The 18236-nt window shown below is 40.3% G+C and overlaps 1 long non-coding RNA gene across 22 annotated transcripts in view; it reads right to left on the bottom strand.

Moving 5' to 3' along the window:
- LOC102153066 overlaps positions 1 to 18236 on the bottom strand; it is a 125531-nt gene that overhangs the window by 25996 nt on the left and 81299 nt on the right. For 2 of the 22 annotated variants that reach the window (XR_005366823.1, XR_005366832.1), the window contains one exon: positions 10168 to 10387. The exons of the other annotated variants lie outside the window; for them this stretch is intronic. This is a non-coding gene — a long non-coding RNA (uncharacterized LOC102153066). The remainder of the gene's footprint in view (positions 1 to 10167; positions 10388 to 18236) is intronic. 22 annotated transcript variants of the gene reach the window in all.

The raw sequence follows: 18236 nt of genomic DNA, 5'->3' as shown, positions 1-18236 counted from the left end.
CCCCATGTGAGGCTCCCTGGTCAGCAGGGAGTCTGCTTCCCCATCTCTGTCTGCTCCCCTGCTCCTGCTCTGTCGTTCTCTCCTTCTCAAATAAATACTTTTTAAACGTTTTTAAAAAGACATAAAGTGGACTTTTTGAGATGAACAGAAACTAGAATATTTACTTTTTCAGGTTGAAGAAAATGACATCAGATGAAAGCTCAGGAGTTATAGGAAAGAATGAAAAGCAATCAAAATGGTAAATAGGAATAAATAGGAAGACTCTCTTTTTTCTTCTTTTAATTTATTTAAAAGACAACTGAAAATTTTAAAGCCTTCCAAGGATTGCCAAGCATTTGTGAAAATGTTTAACATAGAGATCAGAACCAAATAAGAAAGCTTCATTGAGGCACTTCATTTAATTCTTCAGAACACTGGGGACTAAAGAAGATTCTACAGGCTTCCAGAGAGAGGAAAAAGAAATCACATGTAAAGGATCATGAACAAAATTGTTTGGGACTTCTCAATTACACTGAAAGTAAGAAGACACTGCCTTCAAATATTTTAAGGAAATTATTTCTAACCTGTAAGTCCACATCTATTCAATCACATAGAAGGCAAAAATAAGGACTTCCTCAGACATTTAAGGACTCAAAAAAAAAATTACCTCGTATGCATCCTTTCTAAAACTATTGAAGAAGTGTTCCAAAAAAGAAAGCATGGGCTATAAGAAATAGAAGTTTTGGAGCAAGAGTATAATAAGGAGAAATTTCAGGAGAACAGCTGTACACCAGATGTAGGGATAAAAACAGACTATTCATGGAGAAAAACTTCAAAACAATACATTTTTTACCATTTTCTGGGCTATTTAGTGGGTCTTTTCAACTCGGCAGCTTAAGTCCTTGTGGAAATGCTATTCAATTATTTGTTGCATTTGTTCTATTGCTCCGTTTATTTCCCGGGCATATACCAAGGAAGCAGCAAAGACAGAAAAAAAAAAAAAAAAACCAGGATAGAAAATAGAAGCTAGAGATAGATCAGAATCTAAGGATTCTTTTTTAACTTGAATTTTCCTGAAAGTTGTGCTCAAGGCAAGAAGTTCCAAACAGGGGTGCCTGGGTGGCTCAGTGATTGAGCGTCTATCTTTGGCTCAGGTCATGACCCCAGGGTCCTAGGATCTAGTCCCACATCAGGCTCTCCAGAGGGAGCCTGCTTCTCCCTCTATGTCTCTGCGTTTCTCTCTCTGTGTGTTTCTCATGAATAAATAAATAAAATGTGAAGAAGAAGAAGAAGAAGAAGAAGAAGAAGAAGAAGAAGAAGGAGGAGGAGGAGGAGGAGGAGGAGGAGGAGGAGGAGGAGGAGGAAGGAGAAGGAGAAGGAGAAGGAGATTCAAACAGGGAGCAGAAGTGAGGGAAAAGTAAGGGATAAAGTGGAAAAAAGTAAATGCACAGATTCATTATTAAAATAACTACTGTAGGCAAGTGGCACTCAGTCTTGACAGGAATTTTCTAGAGAGGATATAGAGGGCCTTTTGGAACTGTTTACCTGGGAATTGATGTTGGCTTTTTTTTTTTTTTTAAGATTTTACTTATTTATTCATGAGAGACACACAGAGAGAGGCAGAGACATAGGCAGAGGAAGAAGTAGGCTCCTTGCAGGGAACCCGATGTGGGACTCGATCCCAGGACCCCAGGATCACAACTTGAGCCAAAGGCAGATGCTCAAGCACTGAGCCACCCAGGCACCCTGAATTGATGGTTTTGATCCACTGACCAAATCGCACATCAGGTGAAACTTACTTGAGGATATATCAATCCCTGTATATCTCCAGACTGAGCATATCTGCTTGAACAGAGAGCTTTCCAAAGGCATCTGTGGCTTTGGAAATACCCGGGAGCAAAGGCTCATAGCAGCCAGTGCTTGAGAGAAGTTGTGAGTCTGAGGTAAGCCAAACTACCCACTGAATGTGCACAGAGATCAGAGATGAAGCTTGCAGGATGTGAGGCAGGAATCCAGAAGCAATGCATATAGTCTATTCTTTGTATCCCTCAGAGGTACCTATGCCGCTAAGCCACAATCCCTACACATGACTTCATAGGTAAAGATTACTGTGGTAATCGGCAGTCTTCACTGCTACCACTGGTCCCAAAGTTATAACTGATGTTTTATCACCTCCTTCCTCCACTGCCCATATTAAACATCCCTCTCCTTCAGCCACGACTCCTACTTGTCTAATTCTCTAGCCTAGTGGGATGATGGAGCTTTCATCCCTGAGCTGGCTGAGTTCTTGGATATCTTGCTGCTGTCAGGCCAAGGTTGCTGCAATTGTCACTTACCATTATCACCAGGCATGTGATGTGAATGGCAAGAAGTGCCCATGGTTGACCCATACCTTGCCAGTGCCTTAGCTATCTCAAATTGGCCAAGGCTTTTCCTCAGGTCTCCTCTTCCCAAATCACTCCCATTGAGAGTCTAGTACTATATGTCTTAGTTTGGGTTCTACCAGAAAGTGAAGCCCTAGTCAAAGAGATAATTCCAGAGTACAAGTAGGGGACCAGAGAAAATGGGGGAAGGGAGAAATGTATATATAAAGTGCATTTCTGATATCATAGCTCTTGGACTCTGGGGCTAAGTTCTGGTGTCTAAGGACATACAGGAAGTATTTCAGAGCTGTCCTCTAGAAGAAGGACAATTTCAGGAAGCATTAATCCATAGGTTCCCACCCCTCGTTGATTGAAGATTGCTCTCAAAGTTAACTTTCATAAATTTGGGGTTCCATGTATAAGTTTTACAACTAGGGTCTCATTCCCAGCTGTAGCATTGGAGAAGTCCTGGAGCAAAAAGTAAATAATGCGTGGTGTTCTGAGATGAGATGAGACTCTGTTGTGATATGAGTCAAATCCAGAATAGTGATTACCTCTAGGTTGGAAGCAGAGGTGAGACTGAGTAGATGTGAGTTTGGGTCCCAGAGGCTCTGATCCAGTCTACATGAGCTTCTCAAGGAATTTGGACTTAATTTGGTAAAACATAGCATGCTTTGTCATAAGTATATGCACAGACATATATATTTTATAACCTCAAGAAATTTGAAAATCCCTCACACATACCACCTGTTCCCTTTATCCCTGTATCATATCATGACTGGCAACCAGGAACAAGAAGCAATCATGAAATGGGCAAAAGACATGAAGAGAAATCTCACAGAGGAAGACATAGACCTGGCCAACAAGCACAGGAGAAAATGCTCCGCATCACTTGCCATCAGGGAAATACAAATCAAAACCACAATGAGATACCACCTCACACCAGTGAGAATGGGGAAAATTAACAAAGCAGGAAACCACAAATGTTGGAGAGGATGTGGAAAAAGGGGAACCCTCCTGCACTATTGGTGGGAATGTGAACTGGTGCAGCCACTCTGGAAAACTGTGTGGAGGTTCCTCAAAGAGTTAAAAATAGACCTGCCCTACGACCCAGCAATTGCACTGCTGGGGATTTACCCCAAAGATACAGATGCAATGAAACACCGGGACATCTGCACCCCGATGTTTATAGCAGCAATGGCCACAATAGCCAAACTGTGGAAGGAGCCTCGGTGTCCATCGAAAGATGAATGGATAAAGAAGATGTGGTCTATGTATACAATGGAATATTACTCAGTCATTAGAAACGACAAATACCCACCATTTGCTTCGATGTGGATGGAACTGGAGGGTATTATGCTGAGTAAAATAAGTCAATCGGAGAAGGACAAACATTATATGGTCTCATTCACTTGGGAAATATAAAAAATAGCGAAAGGGAATAAAGGGGAAAGGAGAAAAAATGAGTGGGAAATATCAGAAAGGGAGACAGAACATGAAAGACTCCTAACTCTGGGAAACGAACTGGGGGTGGTGGAAAGGGAGGTGGGAGGGGGGTGAGGGTGACTGGGTGACTGGCACTGAGGTGGGCACTTGACAGGATGAGCACTGGGTGTTATTCTATATGTTGGCAAATTGAACACCAATAAAAAATAAATTTATAAAAATAAAAAAATAAATCTTTTAAATTAAAAAAAAAGAAGCAAACACGGATAGAAGATGTAGTAAAAGAAGAGTTAAAAGTCAGTGGACAGAGCAAATAACTTTGGAAATGAGTAGGGTCTCCACCTCACAGTAAAAGATACTGAGTATAAACCCTCTACTCCAATTGCTAATTTTTTTTCTCACAAGAATAAGAGTTCACAGTTCTGATACTGCTATCCATGTACCCTGGATTTGGCAGACAGTGGGAGCAACTTTTGACACTGTTGGAGTGGGAGCACACAGATAAGCAAAGGGGGCAGATGCTAAAATGATACAAGTGGTAACAGAGTGGAGTTAGAAACATCAGTAGGAACCCATGTTTAGGTGGAAAAGCTAGTGTCATCCAACAAACGCTGGTGAACATGTCAATGGTACATAACTTTTTAGTATGTGTTCATGAGAGCCTTAGAATGCTACTCATATGTGACTCTAGTCGTCGATCCTAGGCGTTGTCAAGCTGTTTCTGTAAAGGCCTGAGAGCAACTATTTTAGGCTTTGTGGGCCACATGGGATCTGTGGAGATGTCACCATTCTGCCCCTCGTAACATGACAGCAGCCCTCAGGGAATCTGTGAATGAGTGAATGTGGCTGTGCCCCACTCAGACAGAGAGCCAGATTTGGCCCGTAGTCAGCCAATCCCTGATCTTTTCTAACAAATAACAAAAGTGAAAGAAAATGCACAAACAAAACATGTGCCATCTGAGCTCAACTACGGAAGAAGTACTTGTAGAGAAATGTGTTAGCAGAAACGCCTTGAAGATGTTACCCAGATTTTTCCCTGGATGGTAGACTAAGAACTTTTTCCCCTCCGTATTCCTACAGGTGCACTTTCGGGGTATTGATAATATGAAAAAGATATCCTATAACCAGTGTCTTGAATTTGTACTTTCCTCAGTAAGCTAGAGACTCTCAGGCCAGTTTAAGATTTAGAAATATTCTTACTGGTGATACTTAGACATTCACACACACACAAAAATACTTTAGTCAATTTTCATCCAAGTGTCCCCAGTTGTTTTTGGCATTCATCAGAAGCCATCTTTGGAGATAGTACTTGCTTCTAATCAATTCAGATTATAATTCTGAATCTATTGTTGGTATTTCACAAAATGCTTCACTTCTTCTGGAGCTTCTGGAACTCTCTGAGGATCGCCTACAGCCACAATATTGGAAAATGTGCCTGCTCTCCTAAAGCTCTTTTTAATGACTCATGTTCTTAATAGCCTCTGTTTAAGTGACAAAAGAACCAGTGTTGTTAGGAGGGATGTACTGTGCATTACACAAGTTTACCCTGGCAAGCCACAGGCCCTGATCTGCAATTCCGAGTCAGCACTTTTGGTCTCACTAACATGAATACAGATGGGGGTGCGGGCTGCTCCAGGCTCTTCCCGTGGCCAAGCAAAACATGGAAAAACAAAGGCCTTTATAAGTTCAGTGCTGACCACAGTCCCTACAGTATTGCTAAAGTCACATTTTTCCTTTGACATTTCATCTACTGAACACCTCTCACCTGAGACAAATCAGATTGCACGCACAGCCAGGACTTTGACTTGTTCTAGTGAGGCTATGTGATTGCTCCCTTTGGAAAAGGAAAAATGGGGCATTTTTTGGTCTTTCTCTAAGAACTTACAAAAGAACCCCATAGCTCTCTGAATACAGGCTACACACTGAGGACAAGGGAGCCTAGAGCACAAGCACAGTTAGGCTGACACTATGCAAATAAAGGAAAATGAAGAAAATGAGGCCATCATGTGAGACCATTCAAGGGGGAGAAACATATGCTCACTCGGCATCATTAGCACCCCAAAAAGCCCTACCTTAGCCACCGCAAACACCCTTACTCCCTCCATTACTCTCAGAAGGACATTTGTGCTATTAAAGGACTGTCATCATATTCTGGTTTAAATCTACTTGTTTCTATCTATTTCTTTTCCTAGAAATATGCTCTGTGTGAGGGCAGAGACTATAGTTTTTGTTTTTAGTTTTTGTTGTGTCTGATGTTTTCTGTAGTAAATACGTGATAAGTATTTGTCAAATGCGTAGATGAATAACAGAATAATAGTAGAAAGACACTGGATCACTAATCAGTGAGTGATCTAGTCTGGCTCTAGCATTAGCTGTTAGATGTCATAATGAGATTACCACCAACATCCACCCCAAATCTTAGCAAACTACATCAGAAAGCATTTATTCCTGCCTGCAAGCCTGCAGGCTTGCTGAAGCTTTATTAGGCTTGGTTACAACCAGCCTTCAGGTTGGAGTCAGGTTGGCTCCACCTGTCTCCTCACTCTGGCACCAGCTTCTGCTTGCAGCATGCTTTCATTGTGAATGGCGGAAGCACAAAGCAGAGAACAGAAACACATAAACCTCTTCAAGTGTCAGCTTGGAACTGACACACTCACTTCTGCCTATATTCCATTGACCAAAACAAATCATATGCCCAAGCTCAACCCCAGGGGGCAGGGAAATAGACTCCACGCAACACACCACAGCAAGAATGAGGGGGGAAGGAAGAATTGTGGACAAATAATATCGCCTACTGCATTAGACAAGCAAAATTCATAGTTTCAATTTCAGGGGGAAAAAAAAAGAGAATGAAAATTCCAGTCCTGATAAGCACAGAGCTCTTCAGAGGGCCAAATGCTCTCCTGGAGACATTATATCATTAAAAGTGTTTAACCAAGACCTAAACATTGTATAGGCACCAGATAATGATTGAAAATGACAGGTCATTTTCTTTTCTTATAGAAAAAAAAGACTACAGTCAAAAATACAATATGATCATTGCTTCATGTAAGTTGTGTATAAAATATTGTGGGAACAGGAGACAGAGCTATGAAGTTGGCCTGGGTGATGTTCATGACGTTCTGCAAGCTACTTTAAGATTAAGGAAGAGCAACCATTGTGGAGAACAGGGAAGTGGAAGTGTGTAGGAAGAGAGGAGGCGTTAGCTTTATCAGTAACATTTCCTTTTCAGGATAAAAAGGAAAGATTTGAAACAAATATGGCAAAAACCAAAGTTATCATCTGATAAATCTAGATGTTGATAAAATGGAGTCTGTTACATTATTTTCTGTGTATGCTTGAAATATTTTATAATTAAAAATTGGAATTTATAAATAATTTTAAAATAGGTGCCTGGCAGACAAAGAAGGGAAGGGGGATATTTTGGGCAGAAAGAGCATAGATGGTAGGAAAAGCAACTCAGTCTTAATGGATAAGAGAGTGTGAGGGGGAATGGTGGAAGAGAATAAGACAGAGGAATGGGAAGAGACTGTAGAGCTTTGTAGAGCTGCTGTACAAATAAATACTAGGTGGTTTAGAACAGCAGAAATGTATTGTTCTACTGTCCTCAATCTGAGGTCAAGGTATCATCAGGGCTGGTTCCTTCTAAGGACTCTGAGAGGAATCTGCTCCATGCTTCTGTCCTAGCTTCCAGTGATAGCCAATAATTCTTGGCATTCCTTGGCTTACACATACCTCACCCCAATCTCTGACTCCACCTTCACATGGTATTCTCCTTGTGTGTCTCTGTCTTCACATGGCCATCTCCCCACCGTGCCCATCTCTACATCCAAATTCCCTCTTCTCATAAGGACACCAGTCATGTTGGATTAAGAGCCCACTCTACTCCAGTACAGCCTCACCTGGATTTAACTAATGACATCGGCAACAACACTGTTTCCAAAAAAGATCACATTCTGAGGTAGTGAGGATGAGGACCTAGACAGATCTTTTGGGGAGACACAATTTAACCCAGAAGAGGAATCAAGACATTGCTACTACTTTTTAAGCTATTATTATCAGCAAATTTTTGTATTTCCTAAAAAACATTCAAAGGAAGAGCACAGTATATAGTTAACCAATTGAAAGAGCTCCTTAGGGCACCTTGACTTAGCTGAGTATGGAAAGAAGGAAATCACAAGGATGGTGCTTTCTGCATTTCGTCCACTTTATTCTTCATGCGTCTCCCAGGCTAACCCACATTACGCTCTGCTTCACAGCAGCCCACGCGGGGTGACTCACCATCCTGTCCCATCAGTTTTGTCATCCGGAGAAAAAACCCTCCGGCTACTACCACCACTCTTTGGGATGGCAGTGTTTTGCCCTGAAGTTAATTTTCAACTCTGGGCTCTTTAGAAACTAGCTTACACACCAGCATCTGGCACCAGTGGCCTGCTTCTTATTTTATCTCTGCTTTAGGAAACTTCCTAAGTAAGTTCTTCACAATGTCTGGGCAGAATATTCAGACCCTAATAGTCTGTTTTCCATTTTACGACTATAAAACACAGTGAGCTACTTCAAATCAGTTCTTAGACTACTTGGCCCATCCGTTAGCCTAGCCAAATGCTCTTCCCTCCAAATGTACCATGGAGCTCTTGTCAATTTCTCTATCCCCTGCCCCCATTTCACACCACTCTCTCCTTTGCTCCCTATTCTGAAAATCCACTTCCTTCTTCCTTTTCTTTTCAATGCCTTTTCTTTTCTTTTTTTTAGGGGGGGGGGATATTTTTATTATTTTTACTTTTTTAAAAATTTAAATTCAATTTGTCAACATATAGTATAACACCCAGTGCTCATCCCATCAAGTGCCCTCCTCAGTGCCCGTCACCCAGTTACCCTATCCCCTGCCCACCTCCCCTTCCACAACCCTTAGTTTGTTTCCCAGAGTTAGGAGTCTCTCATGGTTTATCTCCCTCTCTAATTTTTCCCACTCAGTTCCCATAATTTCCCTTGTAATCCCTTTCACTATTTCTTATATTCCACATATGAATGAAACTATATGAAGATTGTCCTCCAACTGATTTATTTCACTCAGCATAATGCCCTCCAATAAATGGTGTTGGGAAAATTGGACAGTCACATGCAGAAGAATGAAACTGGACCACTCTCTTTCACCATACACAAAGATAAACTCAAAATGGTTGAAAGATCTAAATGTGAGACAAGATTCCATCAAAATCCTAGAGGAGAACACAGGCAACACCCTTTTTGAACTTGTCCACAGCAACTTCTTGCAAGATACATCTATGAAGGCAAGGGAAACAAAAGCAAAAATGAACTACTGGGACTTAACCAAGATAAAAAAAACTTCTGCACAGAAAAAAAAAAAAGTCAACAAAATGAAAAGGCAACAAGAATGGGAGAAGATATTTGCAAATGACCTATCAGACAAAGGGCTAGTATCCAAGATCTATAAAGAACTTATCAAACTCAACACCCAAGAAACAAAAAAATCCAATCACAAAATGGGCAGAAGACATGAACAGACATTTCTCCAAAGAAGACATAGACCTGGCCAACAAGAACGTGATAAAATGCTCCACATCACTTGCCATCAGGGAAATACAAATCAAAACCACAATGAGATACCACCTCACGCCAGTGAGAATGGGGAAAATTAATAAGACAGGAACCAACAAATGTTGGAGAGGATGCGGAGAAGGGGGAACCCTCTTGCACTGCTAGTGGGAATGTGAACTGGTGCAGAGATTCTGGAAAACTGTGTGGAGGTTCCTCAAGAAGTTAAAAATGGAGCTATCCTACAACCCAGCCATTGCACTGCTGGGGATTTACCCCAAAGATACAGATGCAGTGAAACGCTGGGACACCTGCACCTCGATGCTCATAGCAGCAATGTCCACAACAGCCAAACTGTGGAAGGAGACATGATGTCCTTTGACAGATTAATGGATAAAGAAGATGTGGTAATATATACAATGGAATATTACTCGGCCATCAGAAGAGACAAATACCCATCATTTGTTCCAATGCCTTTTCTACCTCCAGGTATTTCACAAGGTTCTTCCTCCAGCTCTTCAAAGGTCTACTCTCTCTCAAACTTCACTCTCACTCTCAAATAGCGCTTCTTTGGAGAGGTTGTCAGTACCACTCTTCTCTAGAATAGTTTCTTCATACTTATTGTGTCATGTATTTCCTTCTAGAGTTAATTGTTCATATCATTATTTACTGGTTTATTGTATGTCTCCTTTATAAAATGAGAACATGTTCTCATCACATGGGGGTCGCTGTGTTCTCACCCCAGCCCCGGAGGCCAGCACCCCCACCCGGACCCACAGGTCCCACGGTGGCCCGAGGGGAGCAGGGAGCAGCTCCCACTCACCTGTGGCCTGTCACTGTGTGAGCACTCACACTTTATACACTGGGGTACTGGGGAGAGTGGGATAGTTCGGGCGCTGTGAGCCAGATCCGGAGCACGAGTGCCTCCACCTGCCTGCGGACGCAGAGTAAGCACCAGGCAGCGGTGGAACCCTGAGGCGCCACAGTTCCACCCACAATGGGGCCCCTTGTCATCACTGTAGGTCAGCGGGGTCCAGTCAGCACTAAAAAAAAACACAAACAAACAAAAAAAACACCTCACCTTGTTCAATAATAGCCTCTGCTGCTCATGCAGTGCCTGGCACATAATGGGTGCCTAATAAATATAAATTAAATGAGAAAGGTAAAACTGAGCTCAGGCCTTCTCCAAATCTTCACAAGTTTAGGCTCTAAGCTGTTAGTGCTGGTGTCCTAGACCTCTGATTTTGTTTGCTGGGTTACTGACACTTTATTCCGAAGTCCCTTATCTTGGTTTTTTTACTTCATTCCAAAGTTCTGGATTCCAGACCCTATTTATAAGAGACAGGTACCTAGAGGATCAGCTGGTCTTCTCCTGGCTTCTTTCTGCACTTGAGTTTTTGTGTCCCAAATATAATTGCTGCTTCTATCTGTCTTGGTTAATAACCACAGAATTGACCCTAAAACAGTCAAAGCTCTTCTTGTCTGACTTAGTCCCTGTCTTCCTTCTTTCTTATGCCTATCTTTCCAATCTAAATCTTCCTTCTTTTGTTTCTACCCCAATCACACCATGACAACAAGCATAAAGGAGTGGTTCCTATGCACACATTTTTAAAAGCTAATCATTCCAACTCACAGCAACCTCTATTGGACACTTGTGTAACACTACTAGTACATCTGTCTCACTAAATACAATTAATCTCCACATCAACAATTAGGATCAATGTATTTGCCAACTCCAATATTGATATGGACAAGCCTTGCAATGTTTTCAAGTTTGAATACTTTTGGACAACTTTCAGATACAGCAGAGACCTTTGATATCACTGACAGTGGGTACCCCTCCTCTCTGCAAACCTAGTTCTATCACTTTCCTTAAAATACAGGGTCCAGAAAGCATTTGAGAAAAGCTACTGTGAGTTGCCTGGATATTATCCAAGCTCTGGATACCATAGTTAGTCACATGGAATGTGGAATGGGCTAGACGTCTTGGAATTGTTCTCGTTAAACTGGTGCAAGTCATTGACCCAAAAGCTTTAATAATCATTATTTGTTTAACAAGTTCCTGTGAGGAAAGCTATGCAGTTGTCTTGTGAAGTAGCTTCTTAAAAGGCTTTTATTTTGTCTGGATATGATAAGAATCACTACATGGTATGTCTAACTGATGACTTAGTGCTCTTTCAGTGCATAGAAACTTCTATGGGAAAAAGAATTGGACAATAAGGACCAATGACTTAATACATGCCATGTTTCCAATTCAATTTGCTTTGATAAAAATCAAATAATCCCCAGGAACACAAATATTTATCTACAGTGATTGGACAGTCTGTTAAAATTGGCATTCTCAGTCCCTCCAAAACATTCGTTTGTCCTTTATACGACCCACACATTGTCAAGAGGTTAATAATGTTGAAAAATTCCTGTGGTGTTTTTAGTTTTTGTGCTATCTGGCAGAGAAACATCAGGATCCTTAATTTTGTTTTCAACATAGCACATTCTTTATTCACAATCAATGTTCCTCTGTATTAGTCAACAAAATAGGAAACATTTTTAAATTCTGAAATCACTGTAAATTCATAGCATTTTTCCTTTGAAGTAAAATACTTTACACGACTACAATGAGACATGAAAAGAATTTGTATGATCAGAAAAAAAAAGAATTTGTATGGTCAGAAGGGTCAACAATCAATAGAATAATAATGTGTCCATAGTGAAGTAGACAAGATTTTTTTTATTTTTTTTTTATTTTTTTGCTTTTGAGGTAGATTCTTTCTTTTAGCTTTTATTTTTTGTTTTAATTTTTTATCTAAATTCAATTTGCCAACACATAGTATAACACCCAGTGCTCATCCCATCAAGTGCCCTCCTTAGTGAATAAATCAAGATTTTAAACTTTAAAGGTTAACAGGTATTATTATTTAAGCATTTGGTAAAGTGATTTTTATATGTGCTAGTTTTTATTTTATATTACAGAATATATTTCAGAATATGATTCAACTCTAAATACAAATCTAATATACTGCATTGCTTATGTATAAATATTATTCTTTCCTACTTAGACACTGTTTTAATTATGACATTCTTCCTTGGTAAGCCTCAAATATCCTGGCATCAAGGTAAAATGTACTGTAAAAAATATAAGTAATCTCCAATAAAACTATGACCGATAAATCCTTTTATCGAATATGTCGAGTACATGTTAAATCATAAAATCTCATAGGACTTACTGTAGAGGACACCTTTATATTTTCAAGGTTACTATCTTTTTTCTTTGGGATTTATTTATTTATTTATTTATTTAGAAAGAGAGAGCAAGTGGGTGGAAGGGCTAAGGGAGAGGGAGAGAGAGAATCCCAAGCAGACTCTGAGCCAAGCATGGAGCCAGACAGAGGGCTTGATCCCAGGATCCAGAGATCATAACCTGAGCCAAAATCAGACACTTAACCAACTAAGCCACCCTGACATTCCTTATGGTTACTATATTTATATACATTTGATTCCTAATGTGTTTCAAACAAGACTTTGAAAAAAATAATTTATAATTAGTAAGATATGGCAATAAATAATAGTCATCAAGTTCAAAAACATACATGGGCTTCACTTCCTTCAATAAATCTCAGGTGTTTAGAAGAAAAGTGCAGTGGGAAGAAAACTTCTCACAACAAAACAGCAGGTAAAGAAGTAAGACCCCAAATTCTAACCCATCAGGGTAATGGAAGCCTCTAAAAACAGTAGGTTGTATAGCTTCCCATTAGTCTATAGGATAAGCATGTTGCTATTAAAAAGCAAAGCAATAGACCACCATTTTTCTTAAAGTGACATGTAGGCCAGAGATGTTTCCATTGTCTGCAACTGTCCTCAATTTCTTTTTTGGACCTAATATCTCCACCACTACCTTTGTTTACCTTATCCACTGACCCCACCCATCCTCTCTTCTCTACCACTATTTCCCTATCTCCTTTGCCTCCTTCAAACCAATCTTGCCCCACGAACCCATCCTGACCAACCCAACCCAACCAGCCTGGTTCATGCCTATCTCCACCTTTATCCCTACAGCTTCACTCTCACATATAAGTTTCCCTGTTCACGGCTCTTTTGCCTTGGGTCCATGTTCAGAAGCTTCTGTTTGTGTGTCAGAGCTTGTGTTTTGGAATCATTCTCCTTGTGCTCAAATCCCAGCTCTGCTCCTTTTTTTTTTTTTTAAGATTTTATTTATTTATTCATGAGAGACACACAGAGAGAGAGGTAGAGACACAGGCAGAGGGAGAAGCAGGCTCCATGCAGGGACTCCGATGTGGGATTCGATCCTGAGACTCCAGATCACACCCTGGGCCGAAGACAGGCACTCAACCACTGAGCCACCCAGTTATCCTGCCCAGCTCTGCTCTTACTGCTGTGATGTGGGTCAACCAACTCCATTAAGCCTCGGTGCCCCTTTCTGCAAAGTGAGGATTATAACGGAATTTATCTAATAGTGATATTGTGCGGATGGAATTAGGTAATGCAAGTAAAGCATTCAATAGAGTTCTGGTAGAGAGTAAACACATAATAAATACTGGTTTTTATTATTCTTGTCATATATTTGTTATTTTACTTACATGGAGGCAATTCTCTTTAATGCAAAAGTAAAGTATTCTATATTACTTTGTATTGCCCTGTAAGTACACTGGCTGTTTGAACTAAAATCAGGACAAATGATCCAGCAAATCACACACACTCATACAGCAAAGAAACAGAAGCAGTGAAATAAAAATAGTACCGGGTGATTCAGGACAGGAAAATCACTGTGCCTGTAAGTTCTGTGCTTTGCTTTTTTAATAGCTTGAGTCCTCAAAGAAAACCGCGCCAGGTCTACACAAGGGAAGTAAAGGATGAATTTGTTTGGGGTTGGATTCTGAATTCATAGGCAGATTAGAACAAGTTTTTTTCCTCCCAGCATGGGATGCATAAACAGACACACCTGTGCAGTATCCTAGGTTATTGCTGTTAAAGAAAATCTTATCTTCTCTTCCGACAATTTGTTGTGAGGATAACATCAGGAAAAAACCCTTCCCGGTACCAGGGTGGGAAGGGCCAGAGACAGAACAGAGCCCATGAAACAGACTTATTATCATGTGTAAACTGGAGCTGGAAGAAAGGTATTGATAGAGCTGGAAGCTCTGTTGAAGGAGAATGGGTTAGAAGGTCTATGATGTCTAAGGTCTTCAGTAATTGTATCTGAGAACAGACTTGACAAATACTTTCAAGTCAGTTAACTGGATTGGTTTTGGAAAACCCCAGCTTCACTCTGGGAATCTCATCTGCCTAATTCCCATTCTGTCAATATTTTAAATGTATATTTATAGTATAAGAATCAGGACCTTCTGAAACTTTGCCATTTAGGTCAAACTAGAGAAGGAGACTGAGGGGTGGGGCTGCAGACTGGTGGAACAAGAAAGCAGCTCCAACAGAGACTGGTCATCACAGAATGGTCTTCTGTGGTGTTTAAAGGGAATTTCCAGGATGGACATACTTCATAGACAAATGCAAATAATATGGCAATACATTCCAAAGTCAAATACAAATGCTTTTTATCATCTTCTATAATCCATGCCCCTGTTCCCAAGCATTTATGTGGATAATTGAAAAATGACAGCATAACACATTTCTTTCCTTGACTCTCCATTTCTCTCAAGGCAGATGAGCTACGACACCAAAGGCAAACACTCCATGTAACAAAGGACGGTTGTATCTCTCAGATAATCCAGTGATCTGGATTGTGCCCTTTCAGTCCCCTTCCAAACCCTGAATGGAATCAAGACTCATGCACCCATGGGAATCAACTGGTTCCAAGTAGCTTTTTGTTTCCATGCTCCCAATTCTCATATTCCTCACACTCTTTTCTTGGCCTTTTTTTTATTTTCAAAGTGAAATCTTTATATCCCAGCGTACCTTATTTTGATAGCTGATTTACTGTTGTCTCTCATTATGCTTTTTAAGATGTCCCTATTGCTAATCCACTAAGACTTTGTATTGGAGGGAAAAAATCCTGTACTGGGGTGAGAACTAGGGCCTGAAAAGTAAAAGCATATGGTTCATTATCTACTTACCACCAAACGCAAACACATCACAATTTATGTCAGTATGATATAGAGCATAAAATTAAGGCAAAAATAATTGAAGCCAGGTCGAGGCACCCAATTTTTCCACATACTGTTTTCTCTACTTTAGCATATACTTGAAATTTTCTATCATAAAAAAAAACTTCAAAAACATATATGACATCAGAGAAGGAAACTCAGAAAAGAAAAAAAAAAGATCTGAATGCTACCCTCTGATGTCAGATTACTGTAGACAGCATTCCTATGCTAAGCAGAGCTCTAGTGTTCCTCTCTGCAACCTTGAGAAGCTTGTGGGAGGAAGAGGGGTGTTGATTTTTAGTGGGAGTTATTTTAATGAGTGACCAGTCTTCTTGTTGAGGTGACCCGCACATGAAATGCTACATATTTCATTTTTCAAACTACATGGAGGCAAGGATATAAAAAGAATGAAGGCTTTGGCATTGAACAGACTCTACTCAAACCTTCTTAGGGTTCAACTTGGGGGAAATTACTAATTTCTCTGACCTTTCATCCTCTACAAAGCAGAGCTTCCTATCAGCTTTACAAGGTAATTACAGGAAAAGTGCCTATTGATATGTCTCGCAAATAATAGATTCCCAATGCATGTTCATTTCCTTCCTTCTTGTCATAGTTTCAGTTGTTGATCATATACCGTGTTGAAGAAACTCCAAAGGCTTTCTAGATATAACTCTGAAATCTTTTCAGTTCTCCAAAACAGCAGTAAAATCTTGGCCTATCGAGTCACTGCACAGTATTAATAGCAAGGCTATTAATAGACAAGTATCCCAAGTCTTTAGACAAATTAGACACCAGATTGTGTGGTGTTACTGGAAAAGACAATAAACTCTTGGCTAGGGACATGAATTCTCATTTCCACTTTCTCACTAAGAAGCTTTCCCTTTAAAAGAGACACCTAACCATCTCCTGTCTTTGGTGAAGACATTTTTCAAAAGCATGTTTAAGCTCCCAACTTCCCAAAACACAGAGAATGATAAGCCTGGGAACTGACTCAAACATATAAAATTAATAATTTGATATGTCACTGTACTAAATAGAGAGAAATCAGTTTGGTTGTCCTCAGATCATGAAAACCACCCTTAGTAGATTTGGACAAAACAAAAGCACTATACAAACATAAGGTTTTGACTCGGGATCAAACGGTCTTGGCCAGGGGCCACTGCAAAGAGTCACGGTGATAATTATTGTTTTTGCGATGATGAAAGCAGAATTATGAATTTAATGCAATAAACAGCTGCCAATTAGCTAAAGCCCAGCACAGAGAATAATTAACAGTAAGGGACCTCAGGTGTCAGAGGCAGCAGGCCCCTGGCCTGGCCCCGCACTTACCATAGCCCTGGCAGGCTACTTCATGGGTAAGAGCCTCAGTTACTTCATTGCTAGGATAAAGCATATCTAAGAGTTGTCAGAAGTCAAATGAGAAAATGCTGGTAAAATGTCCTTGGCATTAGTAAATACTTAGGAATCTATTTTCTCCATGAATTTCCACTTTAGAAATACTGATAACATTATCAATAATGTTGATTTTTCTGAGTGAAAATTCAAAAGTTAACTTTTCATATTTATGAATCACTCATTGTTAAATGTGTATGTTTGTGAGAGAAAGAGACACACACACACAGATTACACATTTATGGTGTTTCAAAAGATAGCAACCTCTTGCCTAAATAGTAAGAGGACAGTATTCAGCAGAGCTCTTGAGGCACCTGGGTGACTCAGTCAGTGAAGTGTCTGCCTTCAACTCAAGTCATGATCTCAGGGTCCTGGGATGGAGCCCAGCACTAGGGTTCCCTGCTCAGTGGGGGTCTGTTTCTCTCTTCGTTTCTGCCGCTTCCCTTGCTTGGGCACTTGCTCTCTCCCTCTATCTTTCTCTGTGTCAAATAAATAAATAAAATCTTTTTTAAAAATGTCACAGACGTCTCTAAAGTCCTTGCCACCATAGCCCCAGTCACAGGCAACCTGCACACATACATTGGTCAAGATGATTTGCAGAACTAAAGGTATTACACTAAGTGAAACACATCAATCAGAGAAAGACAATTATCATATGATTTCACTCATATGTGGAATTTAATAAACAAAACAGAAGATCATAGGGGAAGGGAGAGAAAAATAAAGTAAGATGAAATCAGAGAGGGAGACAAACTATAAGAGACTCTCAATCAATTGGAAACTAACTGAGGGTCGCTGGGCGGGGGCAGGGGGGTGATGAGGTAACTGGGCAATGGTCATTAAGGAGGGTATGTGATGTAATGAGCACTGGGTATTATATACAACTGAAGAATCACCAATTTCTACCTTTGAAACTAATAATACACTATATGTTAATCAACTGAATTTAAACAAAATAAAATTTTTAAAAAACAAAAATAAAAAATCACAGACCACAGCCCCAGGCACGGGCAACTTGTACACAACACATTAGCCAAGACGATTTGCAAAATAACACTTGAATGATGCAGGAATCACACCTCCAGCACATCCCATATCTGAAGAATTCAAAGCTAAGAAAAGAAAGAGCCTGCACAACACACGTAAACACAGTTGAAGTATCTACATTTGAGATGCTATATTTTGGAATTGCCAGAGACAGAATTCTCTTCAGTGGAAAATCAGCTTTGATTCAAGAAAGTGCCCCGTAAAACCTGGACAGGGCAGGCTGTGACCTAGCACCCACTGAAACAGATCGGCAGGTGACTCGAAACCCAGATGACAGGAAGAAACATACCCACAGATGGATCAACCCAAAACAAGCATTTCCCGGACCACGTTGATT

Source organism: Canis lupus, chromosome 11, assembly GCF_011100685.1.
Source record: "Canis lupus familiaris isolate Mischka breed German Shepherd chromosome 11, alternate assembly UU_Cfam_GSD_1.0, whole genome shotgun sequence".
Lineage (NCBI taxonomy): Eukaryota > Metazoa > Chordata > Mammalia > Carnivora > Canidae > Canis > Canis lupus.
Note: the sequence above shows the minus strand (reverse complement) of the source record. Positions and strands in the feature narration are given on the sequence as shown.